This window comes from Pholcus phalangioides, unplaced genomic scaffold, assembly GCF_987345545.1.
Source record: "Pholcus phalangioides strain wild (caught in Gottingen) unplaced genomic scaffold, Ppha-v1.0 ptg000022l_1, whole genome shotgun sequence".
Lineage (NCBI taxonomy): Eukaryota > Metazoa > Arthropoda > Arachnida > Araneae > Pholcidae > Pholcus > Pholcus phalangioides.
In genome coordinates, this window is record NW_028301615.1 from 30680256 (window position 1) to 30695134 (window position 14879).

Consider the following 14879-nt stretch of genomic DNA (forward strand, 5'->3'; position numbering starts at 1 on the left):
GCTCAAGCACATGGTAAAAGAACGGACAATGGAGCACATCGGCAGAATGCATCGAATACACCAGTGGTTCTCACCTTTTATTGACTCGCAGAGCCCTTTTTAGCATATAAATTTCTATATGGCTCTACCATACGTCTGAAACGCATTGCTAGGGAACCACGATATCCAAAGTAAACGTTCCGAAAGTGATTGTTGAGGCTCAGAAACCGATTCGACGTTTTAAAAATCAAATTATATTATTTATTTTATTCCCCACGAGTGGCCGCGGAGCCCCCTTATGGCTCCGCGTCACACAGGTTGAGAACCACTGGAATAGATGAACTAATTTGTTGCTCATCCTGTATAATCGGGAGTGAATTCCACGATACAAATCTCATGATTAAACTGCAAGATCACAAAAAATATTGAATTTGGAAACATAAATTATGGTGTTTGATTTTTATTTTACAAATGTATTCAAAATAATAAATATAAAAGATCCGATACATTTGAGAATCATCAAAAAAAAATGTAAATTTATTTTGTGATGAATAAATGAGAGGAATTTTTCATGGAAATTTTGTGGTTTCTTTTTTTTGTTCGTTCCAATCGGTAAATTCAAATTTAAAAACCATCGAATAAAATGGAAGTTATTCAGGATCAAAGGAGGACATCTCATGACGTCAAGGAATAGATAATATCGTGAATTTCTCGTATTTCTCCAAATTTGAATTTCAGATTAATTTCAAAGACGAATTTTGATTTTGATATATTTCTTGCAGAACTTTTCTCAACATCAGCATTCCCTCTTATTTTATTTTATTCCTCGTCGGCCAACATGGCAAGTGCTAATCTAATAACATGCATACATTACCGCCATGTAAAGACCTCGATTTTAATTACGATATTGAGAAAAAAACAATGGATTTTCGGTATGATTATTCATTTATATTACTCATGAATATTCATGAATTAATTAACATTTTTTCATCTAATTTCACATTATTTGCATTTGATTTTAATTTTTTTTTCCCTTGAACCGGCAGGAAATTAATTTAAATTCTTCAAAGTTGCCGAAAATAATAATAATTATTATAGACTGAAAAGAAATTACTGTAAAATAATTCAAGCTGGTGGAAAAAATTTTGCATCAAAAGAGATATATATTATTCAACACGTTTTCTTTATATTATTACAACTTACAAAAAGTTATGCCTTTTCTTTCAAGTTACGATGGGCAATAGTTATGACAATAGCGTACAATGCGGAAAAAATGTTTAAAACGCGCGTGCGTGCGTGTGTGTCAATAGCAGAAGACATGTCAATATCACAACCGCATGTCAACATTCAGAGCACTACAACGACAGAACTGCAACAGACTTAGACTTGTGTAGACTTGACAATGCTGTTCACAGCATTGCTCCTGACTTGAGATCCAAACACGAACGTGGAACATTTTAAATTATTAGTTTAATGACGTCTTAGAGTATGTATTTCTATATTCAGTAAAACCCTTCTTAACTGACACCCCCCTCAGAGGCGGTTATCCCCTCTTTTACGGCCAAATAATAATATCTTCGTGTATAATAAAAGTATACATTTCAAACCCCTGACTAAAGATCACCCCTCTTTTACGGACGAATATTTTTGTCCCATCGGTGACCACAAAAGAGAGACATTACTGTATATACACAATCCTCCTACGTGTTGAGTAAGGACACACAATTTTCCTTCGCATCCCTAGGAATACGCCACACCAGCCAGGAATTTCTAGGACAGTGGTTCTCAAACTTTTGGTCACCCGCGGCTCCCTTGCGCAGTTCATGGTTGATTTTTGGCTCCCCAGAATAGTTTGATAGATATTTCCCCATATGAAAGAATCACTTCAAAGCATAAATAGGCACACGAATACATATCACCAGCTTACCGCGACTCCCCTGACAAAGCTGGCAACGCACACTTTAAGAAACACTGTTCTAGATAACACACAATATTTCCCATAGTGCGCGATAGTCCTTATTTCTAGGGCGACTCACGCCTCCTAACATCTCTGTGAGTAAGCACTCCTTCTAAGCATTTCTAAAAATATACAACCTTTCTATGGATTTCTAGAAATATACAATCGTTCTACGCATTTCTAGGACTTGTCATAATGCTCACACTTGACCTGCACCTGGGGGCGTACAGGGAATCTGAGGGTCTACATTACAATACTCCGGCTTGCAATGGAGGTCCGCGGGCAGAAACCTTGTTATTTATTTATTTAACCACCATTCGCCTTTTCATCATTACACCTCTGTATGCCTATGTTTACCCACTTCCCCAAAACCCGCTACTGTGCCCAAAGAAAATTACAATTATTACAAAAGATTGGGTCTACTCCATACCAACAAAACATTTCTGCCGAATAAGCAATCCTCCTGCGCATTTCTTGTAGTACGTGATATTCCTGCACATTTCTGCATGATACACAATCTCTCTGCACATTTCTGGTTGTGCGCGATATTCCTTCACATTTTTGGTAGAACGCGATATTCCTGCACATTTATCGTAGTACACGGTATATTCCTACGTATTTCAGTGAGTACGCACATCTTCACATTTCTGAAAATACACCGAACCAGCCAGATAGTTCTAGGATATACGCAATCGTTCTATACAATTCTGGTAGTATGCAATATTCCTCAGCATTTTCAAGGTCATGCACGCATCTTATACATTACCGTGAGTGCGCCTTCTACTTAGATACACGTACGCACAAGCCTTGAATGCGTATCTGAGGAGAGCGCAGCTTCTCACGCATTTCGAGGCAGTAGTGTAGAAAAATGGACGCTCTCGTATTCTATTTTTACTAACAAGTGGGCGCTCGCGTGATACATTTCTTTGTTGATTGAGAAAATAAATCGTATGTTCAAAAGCCGTATTTATAAAGAATTGTATCATGAGAGCGCCCATTTCTATACTACTCAAGGCCTTTTACGCTCTTCTAGGAGTACACAATACATATGTAATGGGTCGGAGGTGCAAGTTTCATGCGCATATCTTGGGGTAGGCAACCGTAAGCCTCGTGCACATATCTTGGGGTACGCATGCCTCCTATGCATCTCTCAGATTTACGGGCAAATCGTATCCATCTCTAGGTTTTAAGAAATTCTACCCCTTTCTAAGGATCGGTAAGTACCATTCTCAAATGGTACGTTTCCAAGTACATTTCGAAGGACGCAAGCCTCCAACTAATTTTCGGTGGCGGGGGTCACTTGAAGTACTAAGAGTTGTGAACCACTGCCGTAGATTATCCCACGGAATATACATTTTTAAAATGTAAACCGGCTTTACTTAGCGCATCTGAAATCGCAGCGATAAATGTTGTAATAATAATTTCTCCTCATCTCCGGAAATTTTGAAAGGAAAATATCGAAATTTCCCATTCCCGAATCCCACGACAGATGTCATCGAAATCGAAACTAACCGATTAACACGGAATTTAGAATCTAGGATATATGTACAGAGAGTCTTACATAATTCCGAAAATGTTTATCCATACATAAGGTAAGAATCGATTTCCGATTCGAACGAACCGCAAGGTACACCTGTTCCACCGCCCGCAGCAAACTTTTCAATTTCGTTGACAGAGAGATCGGTAAGTACAGATACACAACCTGAGACGAGATTATTTGATGCCCACACACACATACATCTCGCCAGGTACGCATAGGATTTTTCAATACGTGACCGAAAATACCGCAATTTTATTCCTCCAGAACTGTGTGGCATGTCTCCAAGATTCGTCGATAAATATCCTCGCACTCAGTTCTCAACATCCAAGGCTATTCAAAACTTCCTCAAAATGGTTCCCTAGAGATAATATTTCACTTGTGGTGGATCTTACTCCCACTCACAGTCGGAAATATTCCGGGACAAATTTGCATAACACATAAAAATGGCTTTATCTTCCACTCCTTTTTCCAGGCATCTGATTCACTCCTTTTGAAGCAGTGAGAGGAAAATTTTAAATATTTAGTGCCCCGGATGGAAAATTTTCGAAATTTATTGTCGTTGTAAATAATGGCTTCTTCAAAGTTAACCCTATAATATTATGTGATATCATCTTACTTCTTAAATTTATCATTATTCTAACACTTTATCGATATCATTATCCCAATTTTAAATTTTTTGAATTATTAATGTGCGTGGTTTTTTTTTTTTTAATTATATCATCGCGAGTATGTATTACAGGGTGCACAGGAAATTCCGCTTGATCATTTTTCTGACGTTCCTAAACGAAAACTCAAAAATTTTCTGACCAAAGCTCAAAAATTTCCCTGACTTAAACTCAAAAATTTTCTCTTTACCCGATAAAAACTCGAAAATTCTCTGAACAAAGCTTGAAAATTTCTTTGTTTTCAGAAGGACCAAACTCAAAATTTTCCCTGATTCCCTGAACAAAACTTGAAAATTTCTCTGACTTTCTGAGAGAGAGATGAAAAAACTCTAAAATTTCTCTGAACAAAGCTCAAAAATTTCTCAGACTTCAGAGAACTCAAAAATTTTCAGGCCAAAACAAAAAAATTTCCCTGACTTCCCAAACCTATACTCAAAAATTTCTCTCACTTTTCTCGGCCAAAGCTAAAAACGTTCGCTGACTTTCACGAAGCTAAACTCAAAAATTTTCCTGAGTTTTCTTAGACCTAAACTTCAAAACTCCACAATGAGGAAGCAATTATCTTAGTAAACGGCTAATTTATTTACCTCTGTTCACAACAGATGGCGCCACTATAATTTGCAAAATCGTAATGGTTTTCCAGTCAAAGCAGATCTCTTACAGGTATTTTTTCGGCCTTTGACCAAGATTCCTAAATTTAGAAATGATGACACACGCACACTATAGGCAACTTCACACACATATTTTCAAAATAGATGGCGCACACAACAAAGAGCAACAATTATTTTCCAAACGAAATTAAGTTCGCATTCAGTATGTGTCTGTGCGTTCCTTGTTCCAAGAGTACTTTTTCATGGAAAAAAAGTACACAGCCTGGGTTTCCTCTAGAAGTGTAAAATATGTCAGGGGGGTACTCATGAACTTTATTTTACAGTGTTTTATTTACACACAGTTTTATTTTTACTTGAAATAATTTATGAAAAAAAATTCTGGAACCTTGCAAATATGAGGGTAAAAGGGAGAAATTCAAAAACACACATGAGGACGCTTAAAGTCACGCCACATCAAAATGAGGACGTCTGGTAGCCCTAGGACGCACGTACACTCAGAACGCACATTGCGGCATGTATCGATTCGATAAAAATTCTAAAGAGGAATGTGCACGAGATGCATGTACGGTTAAAAGTAGTTCGAAAACCCATTGAGGTTTTAACATAAAGCCCATCACATAGACTAAAAATTTCTTCATGAATTGAAACTTTTCTTCACGTTTAAAATAATTATTTTTTGTAATTTTGATTGTTACAAAAACTTTGTAAAACATTTTACTTCAATTAAATGAAGTACATTAAATGGCAATTTAAAAAATCCAATTTAAAAATGCAAATTATTGAAAAAATCCAATTTAAAAATGCAAATTATTGAAAATTAAAAAATTTAGTTTCTAAATTTGATTCTAAAATTCAAGTTAATTTTAAAATTCAAAAAATTTAATTTTAAAAATTCAAAATTTAATTTTAAAAATTCAAAATTTAATTTTAAAAATTCAAAATTTAATTTTAAAAATTCAAAACTAAATATCAAAAATTCAAAAAATTCAAAACTGAATTTGAAAAACATTTAATTTAATGAAATTTTAATTTTTGAAATTTCACAATTTAATTTTTTTTTAAATTCAAAATTTAATTTCAAGAAGGTTTTTTTCTTTAATTTAAAATTTAAATCATGAAAAAATGCGAAATTTATTTCAAAAATTCAAATTATGAAAAAAAAAATTTAAATTAAAAAAATTTAACTTCAATAACTTAAAAAATATATTATATAAATCCATATCAATTTAATTCTTCTCGTAAAAATTAACGATAAAACTCGCACATTTCAAGCATAAAAAATGATAATAATCGTATCTCGTTGATAAATACACGGAAAATTAAACACACATATATCACGATTTCATTAAAAAAATTACCACCAATTTTCAAGAAATCATCTTCCTAGAGAGTAAAGTTCCTTTTTCTGGTGTATGCGTTTCATATATACTGGTATCGGATAACTGTAAGGTACATACTTATCCACCTTTATATGAAAGTCCGATATCGGAAATCGATAAGAATTTCAAATCTGAAATGGATATTGGTCTCCGGCTGAAGTGTTCAAGAGAACGTGACTGATGTACAGAGTGAGCACAAAAAATGCGGAGAAGGCTCTCCGCCTCACGTGCGTATGGCGTACTAAAGTTGAAGAAGTAGAAGAAAATATTTATAACCAGACTTTATCACAAGCACGTAAGAAGTACATAAGAAGGGTTAAAAACAAGAAACTTTACTTTTTCTTGATGGAACATCCAAAAGGTGTCAGAAAAGAGTATTTTTATTGGTCTGCTTCAAAAGAAAATGTTATATAAAAGAATGTGAACTTCTCCGTGGATTTATATATTTATTTTTTTGTATAGAATGCTCAAATCTCACTTCTTTTCGCATTTTTTTGCAACCAGACTTCGAGAGTATTGGGACGAAATTGCGTATTTATTTTTCATTTTCTCAATGTAAGCCCGAGAGATGCGATTTTTCCACTTCTATGTCACGTGATGCACTGTATAGAAATTCCATTATATTATTTTAGGTAAAGTGGGTTCGTGTATACAGGGTGTCCTGTTAGTCCTGGCACCATGGCCCCCCACATCCTGGAGCAGGGCCCTAGGGTGGGATGTTTTGCGGGCCCCCCGACAAGACTTTCACGGGCCTCTTTATGATGAACTTATAGCGTGAAAAAGCAAAAAAATTGTGAAAATTGTCCCGGGCCCCAGGGCTAGAGTCTTGTCAGGCCACCCCTTGTGGGGGCCATGTCTGGTACGACACCTTATCTTATCAACCGTCAGTCGTAGAGGTATGATTCCAGTTTAAACAATGGATCACCAGGCGTTCAGAAATTAACCTGTACCAGTTTTGAGAGAGAAAATATAGTGTGAAATAAAATTAAAAAAAAAAATCTAACATTTTATTTGGTCCCCGGTGCTGAAAACACAATTAGAAAGTTGTCCGTTGTCTCTCCTGATGCCAACGAAAAAAATTCTAAGTGCAATATTTACAGAGATATTCGAATTCGAGAAACAGGGGAAATCCGGGAAAGAATGGCGTTAAATGCGGGCAGAACGGTTTTTCTGCATTGAATGCTGTTCTTTCCCAAATTTCTTGAGTTTTTCGAATTCAAATGTCTCTGTGAATATTACGCTTAGAAACATGTTTTTTTTTTTTTTTTTTTTTTTTTTTTGCCATCGGGAGAGACAGGACAACAACTTTCTAATTCATTTGAGCATACGGGGACCGTATAAAAATTTAGGTATCACATATATATATATATATAACGAAAATTATTTTTCCAGCTTTTCTTATTGGAAGTTGGAGGAAAGACCGTATGAAAATTTTATTTTTTATTTTGTTACACACACTGTATTCTCACTCTCAAAAAAAACTGGTAAAAGGTAATTTTTGAACACCTGTTGAGCATTTTTTAAATTGGAATCATACTTCTCCGACCGACGGTTGATGAGATCCGTGCTAGTACTTATAGGACACCCTGTATACGGTGAAGTCTTTGCAGTTTTCGTTGGCTTTAGATCTGTTTCGGTATCAATTGATGTGATGTGCAATCAAACCCGGTTAATACGCCGTCAAACATTCCGCGAAACTTTGTCGTTATAACCAGGATGTTATAACCGAGTTGGAGTTTTTTAACTAAAAATTTAAATCAGATGCAATCGAATATCGTGCATGAATTTACTTATTTCTTGTCCTTATAGCATGTCCTTATTTGATAGAGGAAAAATACGGGAAATTTGGATAATTGATACGGGACATCACAGATTCTCAGCAAACATGGGAAATTTGGCAAAATAAACATGTTGCCAAATTGCCAAATATTGCTTATGAAACAACCTTTGATGAGAAATGGTGATACAGTCAATCTGCTAAAATGTATTTATTAGGAAAAGTATGAACTTGGCAAATATGAGAGATGAATATTTTGTAGTCATATTCATTATAACACAATTTATAAATTATGTATACTATCTTCATTTCTCATTCTGGTAAATATTAAAAATCCAAGCAAGCTTCGCAGAAAAATTGGACATTTTAGGGAAGTCAGTAAGAGGAAAATACGGGAATGTTTGGTATATAGTGGTCATGTCAATGAGCAAGTCGATGTGCAATGAGCAAGTCGATGTGCAATGAGCAAATCTTTTATTTAACGAGTTGATGAAAAATTGGCGTTATATTGTTATATTGGGTTGTTGTACTTTTTTCATCGACGTTATAAGTAAAGCTTATTAACATTATTCCCGTTGGGAATCAGTTCGGACCGCAAATTATTGACGTTATATACGAGGTTTCATTGCAACCGAGTTCGACTGCATATCGAGAATGTAAACCCCAGCTGCTCTAAATTCCTGCTTCCGAAATGTTATTGGTGTTTCCTGGGGTAAGATAAGAATTTTTTTAATTTTTGGCGGGGTTAAGTATCTCATTATCGGGTCTGGCATCATCAGGCTCTCAAAGACCGTCCATCTCTTTGAGGAAGAGCATAAACTATCCCAAGATGTTCTCTCTGGGCAGTCAACGGCAGGGCCATCTTAAGAGTATCATGGGCCCCCGGGCGAAGGAGTTTTTTGGAGGCCCTACCTGGTAAATCCTACAAAATTTCAACTAAATCTCATTTTTGTAAGGCCCTCTTCTCTTGAGGCTCCCGGACCGTGCCCGGGTTGGCCCATGCGTTAAGACGGCACTTACCGCTGACTCAGCGGCAATCTCCTTCTGTATATCGATGAGGTTTGAACAGAAAATAATTAAGTACCAGCAGTTGTTGAAATTATTATTTTTATTTTATTTTTTTGGAACTCTCAATGAAAGTCATTTGCCAACTCTCTATCAATTTCATCAACGTAATAAGCCCACTTTTAGGAAGAAGTGATCAAAAGATTCTAGTGAAAGATGGTCAATATCCTTCAGGAAATTTTGTAATTATGCTTTGAAGATCTGTCCGAACGGAAAGTAAACTATCAACCGGAGAAAGTGAAAAAATTTCAGGAATTTTTAATTAAGGATCACTGAGGTAATGGAATCGGTAATTTCACTAGTGGAAGCTTAACCTGTATAGCGTCTGCGTTGGAGAAGCCAGCAAAACTTCTTGAAAATATGATGTGCGAGTAAAATTTTGTTAAATCATGATAATTTTTAGGACTAGTGGTTTGATCTTAATTTCTTCGGTGTCCATTATTCAAGACCGTTATTATTATTTTTAGTTGGCGACGAGTTTCACTTGCCTCAGTGGGGCAAGTAAAACCTAAGGGTAATTGCATCTTAAAATCATTCTTAAAATGATGATCATAAATGAAAGAAGTACAAAAGAAGGTAAAATATTCATTTTAACCATTAAAAAGTCCAAACATTTCATTACCGTTATTTGGGAGTGACTTGAGACTTCAGTACAGTGAAACCTCGTTAATGACTCACTCTTGAGAGAGCAAAAATATGACTTAGTAAGCGGAGTGACTCGTTAAACGGAGTAAACCCTAGCTTTGCCAATTCCTGCTTGAGGACAATTGGGGCTTCCAAAAAATGACCCGGTAAGCGGAGTGACGTGTTAACCAGGTGAAGCACTAACGAGGTTTGGTACATACTCTAATTTTTTTTTCTTTTTTAGATGACCACTGTGAATGAAATAGAGAGGTGATTCCAAGTCTAGCCGCCAGAGTAATAAACAAATTTTAAATTAATTTGCGTTTTGGTTAAACTTTAGCGCTAGGAGTAGACCAAAGGCTCGCCATTACAGAAATGAATGCGTTATATTATGATTTATAGATAGAGAAAAGTAAGGTACAACGAAGTGAGTAGAAAACCCACTAAGATTTCTAATTTTCTTTTTTAGTTTTGGTTCCTAGTGGAACTTTTTTAAAGGCTATCATATATATTCATAAATATTAAAAAAATAATAATAATAAAAACTGAAAGAATTGGAAAATGTCGATTTCATAAAAGTTTCTTTGAAATTCCTCGTGAATGCTATTTTTAAGAAGGGGGGTGATTTTTTTTTTTGTATAGATAAAAATTAGTTCAAATTTTAGTCAATATAGGACTCTGCACAAAAGCAAATCACTAGATACATGCAAATCAGTGATTTGCTTTTGCGCAGAGCCCTATATTGACGAACTTCAAGCCAAAATTTCATTCAAAAGTAGCCAAATATAAAAGAGTTGATCAAGTTTCAACTTTTGCTGCCATCTAGTGAGAGGTTAAGTTTGTAGTCATGTTGCTACCTTTTTATTGCTTGTTCATTGCTATGAGTGTGGATCAGCCAAGTAAATTATGATAATCTTTAAAAAATATCTCTTCAAATAATTTTATGACCTCTGTGTGTGTCTGTAACCGGGCAAGGCGAAGAAAAATATCTAATGAATTTTCACACTTTGCCTCTAAGAAGTGTCTAGGGAAAGTGATGAACCCGTTTAGTCAACCCTAGCTTTTTCTATAGACTTAAATGGTGAGCGTCAAGAAATATAGAGAGAACAAAATTTCATAGGCATAATATCGGAAACCGAAGCAAACGTTCGCGACTGGGTTCTTTCTCGTCAAACTCACAAGTAGAAATCTGAAAACTTTTCGTCACCAAAATTGTGACTCATCTGAAAGCAAAATTTGGAAAAAGAATTGCTATATATATACCAAACATACCTTTCTATGGCCCAGCATTGAAGACAAAAGTGTCATCAGCAATGTGATAAAATTGTAAAAATTCTATAAACTTCAAGTAGTTTGTTACACACAGTCTCGGAAAAAATACACATTTCCCTCCTTATCTGTCATATATAATGTCCGCTAATGTTTAAGAGAAGGGAGGAAGTAATTATTCCATCGTAATTTTTTTTTTTTTATACTAAGGATGTTAATTAACACCGTTTCCTCATACCAAGGCAAAGTTGTTTACTAGATTTGCACTTCTGAAATATCGTATACTCGGGCACAGATTTTGAACATTTTTGTATATTATCAACCTTATGAATTAACGTTTTTTTTAATAAAAGGACAGAGGGAGAGAAGAAATTTTTATTTGTTTTTTCATTCAAATATAATAGTTTTGTAACTTGCTGTAATGGCGAAAAGTGAATGCAAAGTCGTACTTAAGTCACCCGATCTGAAGAGGTGCCTTGATATTTCACTTTTAGAAAATAGTGAGTTCCCAACTCCCCAAACTGCAAATAACCGAGCACAAATAAAAAAAAATTAAAAATTCATAAATTTTGTTTTCATTACAAATATGAATATATAAAAGGAATTATTATTTCATGTCTAATAATTCAGCACCGCGTAAATATGCCGAGTCGAAGATACCTGTTTTGGTGTTACCCCTTGTTACCATAATATCTGAATCTAAAAAGTCTCGAACCAACCACCCCTCGTTACCATAACTGCAGAACCTGAAAAGCATGGAATCAACTGTTTACAAAATTTCATGTTAATTTCATTCATCAATCATGAAATCATTACGTAAGCATCTATGGGGGGAGGGGAGTTTTAGATAATGCTTACGTCATCAACCACCCTTTATGAAAATATGAAATATTTCTAATGGCATCTTATTCGGTGCGCCAAGAACGGAAAATAACCTTTTCGATAGCTATTTGGCACCTGAACTAACATTCTCGCTATTGATAAGTCCCCTACAGAGCCACTTTAATGATCTCTAAATGTTTCACGAATCCTTTAAGTGCTCTGGAAATGTTTCCGGGCCACTCGAGTGCTCTGGCATCACTCAAGTGATTCGTAATTATGCGACGGATCATTTAAGCAATCTGGGAATGTTCCGCGGGTAACTTGAGTAATGTAGAACCGCACTGGGGGCCGCTTGAATGCTCTAAAACTGTGCCACATGTCACTCAAGGGATCTTTAAATGTGCCACGGATCGTTTAAGTGTTCTGTAACTGTGTTGCAGGTTAGCTAGGTGATCTTAGAATGTGAAAGTGATCTTTGAGGCCTACTTCAGTGAACTGAAAATGTGCAACGGGCCACTTATATGCTCTAGAATTGTGCCACGGGAAATTTAAGCGATTTGTGAAAATGTGCCGCTTAGTTCATTTTTACAAAATTAGGTTTGGGGGGGGGGGAGCCAAGCCACATCAGATGACCTTCAGGGGCACAGTTGGTCTGCGGGTCAAGGGTTTACCATGTATGGCCCAAAGAGTGAGTCGCAATGAATTTTTTACAGTTAAGTTTTGAGTTCATAACCTTCAAATAGCATTGAAATTAACAGATACTGATTATAATAACATATGAAGGCATTTCCTTCCGAAATTTTGATTTAAAAAAAATATTTTTTGCTTTAAAAAAAATTCGTCTGTGGGGGGAGGCGCACGATCCCCCTATAACCCCCCTCCCGCGTACGTTTCTGATCCCACCAATATGCGTTAGGAGGTAGGGGGCAGAGCTGATGACGAAAATTTGGTGACAAGTGTGGGGGGGGGGTCAGAGTTTTGCTTACTTTTGCCAACAAGGAGGGGGGGTCAAAAATGGTTAAAAATTTGCTTACGTAATACTTGAACGGCCCCTAAATGAAGAAGTTATTGGTCACCCTTTGCAGAAAAAATGTCAGTTTTTCTATTTGCATCTCTACACGCTTATACATATCTATACATCTTTAAAAAATTATTTTTTACGAATTAATTTTTTTTCATATCTTTTCATATCATATTTGTGTTCCAACTTCTCATTAAAAAAAACAGTAGAAAATACACATATATCACAAGAAATTCCGATGTTTTTTAACATATAGTCTGAGGATTATACCCAAGAAAACACAGCAATAAAAATTCTATGTTCAACCTTAACTGAATTAAAATTATTTAACACTTACAGAGACATACCTTGCAAAATTGTCTAAGCTAGTTGTTCAAAGAATACGAATTCCATATCTAGAATCCAAACTGATTCCATTATTGAGGTCCATTGAAAAGCATCTTTTGACGTGAAATAACTGAATTCCAACAGAAATTCCCCGAGAGTTAGTGACATTTCAAAATGAGTCGGACCAGACAAAATTTTGAACGGTCTCGTTGATGAGAAAAGAGATGTCGGACGACATATACACCAAGTTGGATGCATCCTCGAAACAAATTACTTGTAATTTGCGTTCGGCATGAAAGGAAATCCGACGCGCCAGGAATACACGTAGACACACGTGGAGTTGGTAATTTTCGTTTACCTTCCACGTCCATCAACATTCCCGAGAGTTAGTTGATAGGTAACCGTTGTGCTTGCTGAGTCTTCATCGACAGAAAAGTGCGTTGAAACAATGCGACACGAAGTCCTCATCACTCTATTTAATGAGGATATGAGTACAGTTGAACCTCGTTTATACGTCGCTCAATATTATACGGCTTTCACGTTTATACAACGTTTAGCTTCGGTCGCAATCGGTTCCTTTACACTTTAATGTTAAAATAATTCATTTATCCGACGCTAAACCTCAATCATTCGCCGTTCTCACTTTGACTCGAATCCTGAATCTTTTGAAAAAAACGTCATTTATACTCATGAAATACATACAATTTTTGTGTACAGTGAAAATGCGTTGTTGCATATTGTCACCGCCAAAACCATAAATTTTAGAGTGATTGCTGACATATACGAAAATAGTCACTGAGCTTCCTGATGGACATTTAGAGTGGTGATTTGTTTATTACTTGTTTCCGAGATCACACACAGGAGCGGTGAGCCCCAAAGAAACGGTTTCACTTGTTGTGACAGCCATATGTCCTAACAGGATTTTTTTTCCTCCCAATATTTTCAGCGTTATCCCCAGAGGGCAAGAATGTCCTTTGTAAGCATTTGGAGGGTGAATTTTGCGCCGATAAGAGATACGTACGGTGCACATACACGGTAAGTTCCTTCAATTACATCCTGTATAATTTTCTTTCGTTGCGGGGCTTTGCTTGCTTGCTGTCCATAGGGGGGGGGGGGGGGGGGGGTCATTCAAGTGTTACGTCAGCATCGGTAGGAAGGGGGGGGGGAGGGGTTTCGGATTTGCTGACTTTTGATGACAACTGAGGGGGTTGAAGGTTGCTTATACGTCATCAACCACCCCTTTTTGAAGATATGAGTTTGATATGAGTATGATATTCTAAGCTGCTGACGAAACTTTGCTGACAGGGGGAGAGGGGGGTCAGTGTTTTGCTGACTTTTGCTGATAAGGGCTGGGGGGTCGAAGGGGGTCAAAAATGGCTGAAAGTCTGCTTACGTAATACTTGAATGGCCCCTAGGCGGGCACAGACTTGGCAGTCTGGGGGGGGGGGCATGGTAATTATTGCTGGGGAGCATGATGATGATGTCAATTCATGTATACGCATATTCATTAGAAATATCAACTCTACTTTTGACGCTGGGGGGCAATGCTTCCCCCACGCTCCCGTATGGCTGTGTCAAATACGTCGTTCGTAATGTCGAGAAAACGAAATGCATTTTCCCTGAAAGATAAATAGGAAATTTTTGAGGAATTCGACAAGAATTTTTTAAACTAATGACGAAAGTCGATCTTGCCAAACAGTTGAATATCCTTGTGTGTCAACTTTGGAAACGAGCAGAGAAACAAAATCAAAGACCAAGCTGCTGGTATACCTCGTCCACATTCCTCTACGGAATTTCTAACGAATTGGTGCATGTTGGAATGTACGCGTTGTGAACAAAACCT

The 14879-nt window shown here is 36.4% G+C and overlaps 1 protein-coding gene across 3 annotated transcripts in view; it reads right to left on the minus strand.

Annotated features, from left to right (window-relative positions):
- LOC149070176 (uncharacterized) overlaps positions 1 to 14879 on the minus strand; it is a 72247-nt gene that overhangs the window by 27492 nt on the left and 29876 nt on the right. Inside the window, exon 1 of one of the 3 annotated variants that reach the window (XM_089249984.1) lies at positions 13057 to 13466. The exons of 1 other annotated variant lie outside the window; for it this stretch is intronic. The gene's annotated coding sequence lies outside the window, so the exon portion shown is untranslated. Of the gene's footprint in view, positions 1 to 10869; positions 10988 to 13056; positions 13467 to 14879 lie in introns of those variants that run through there. One more of the 3 variants, XM_089249985.1, reaches the window with a different exon arrangement.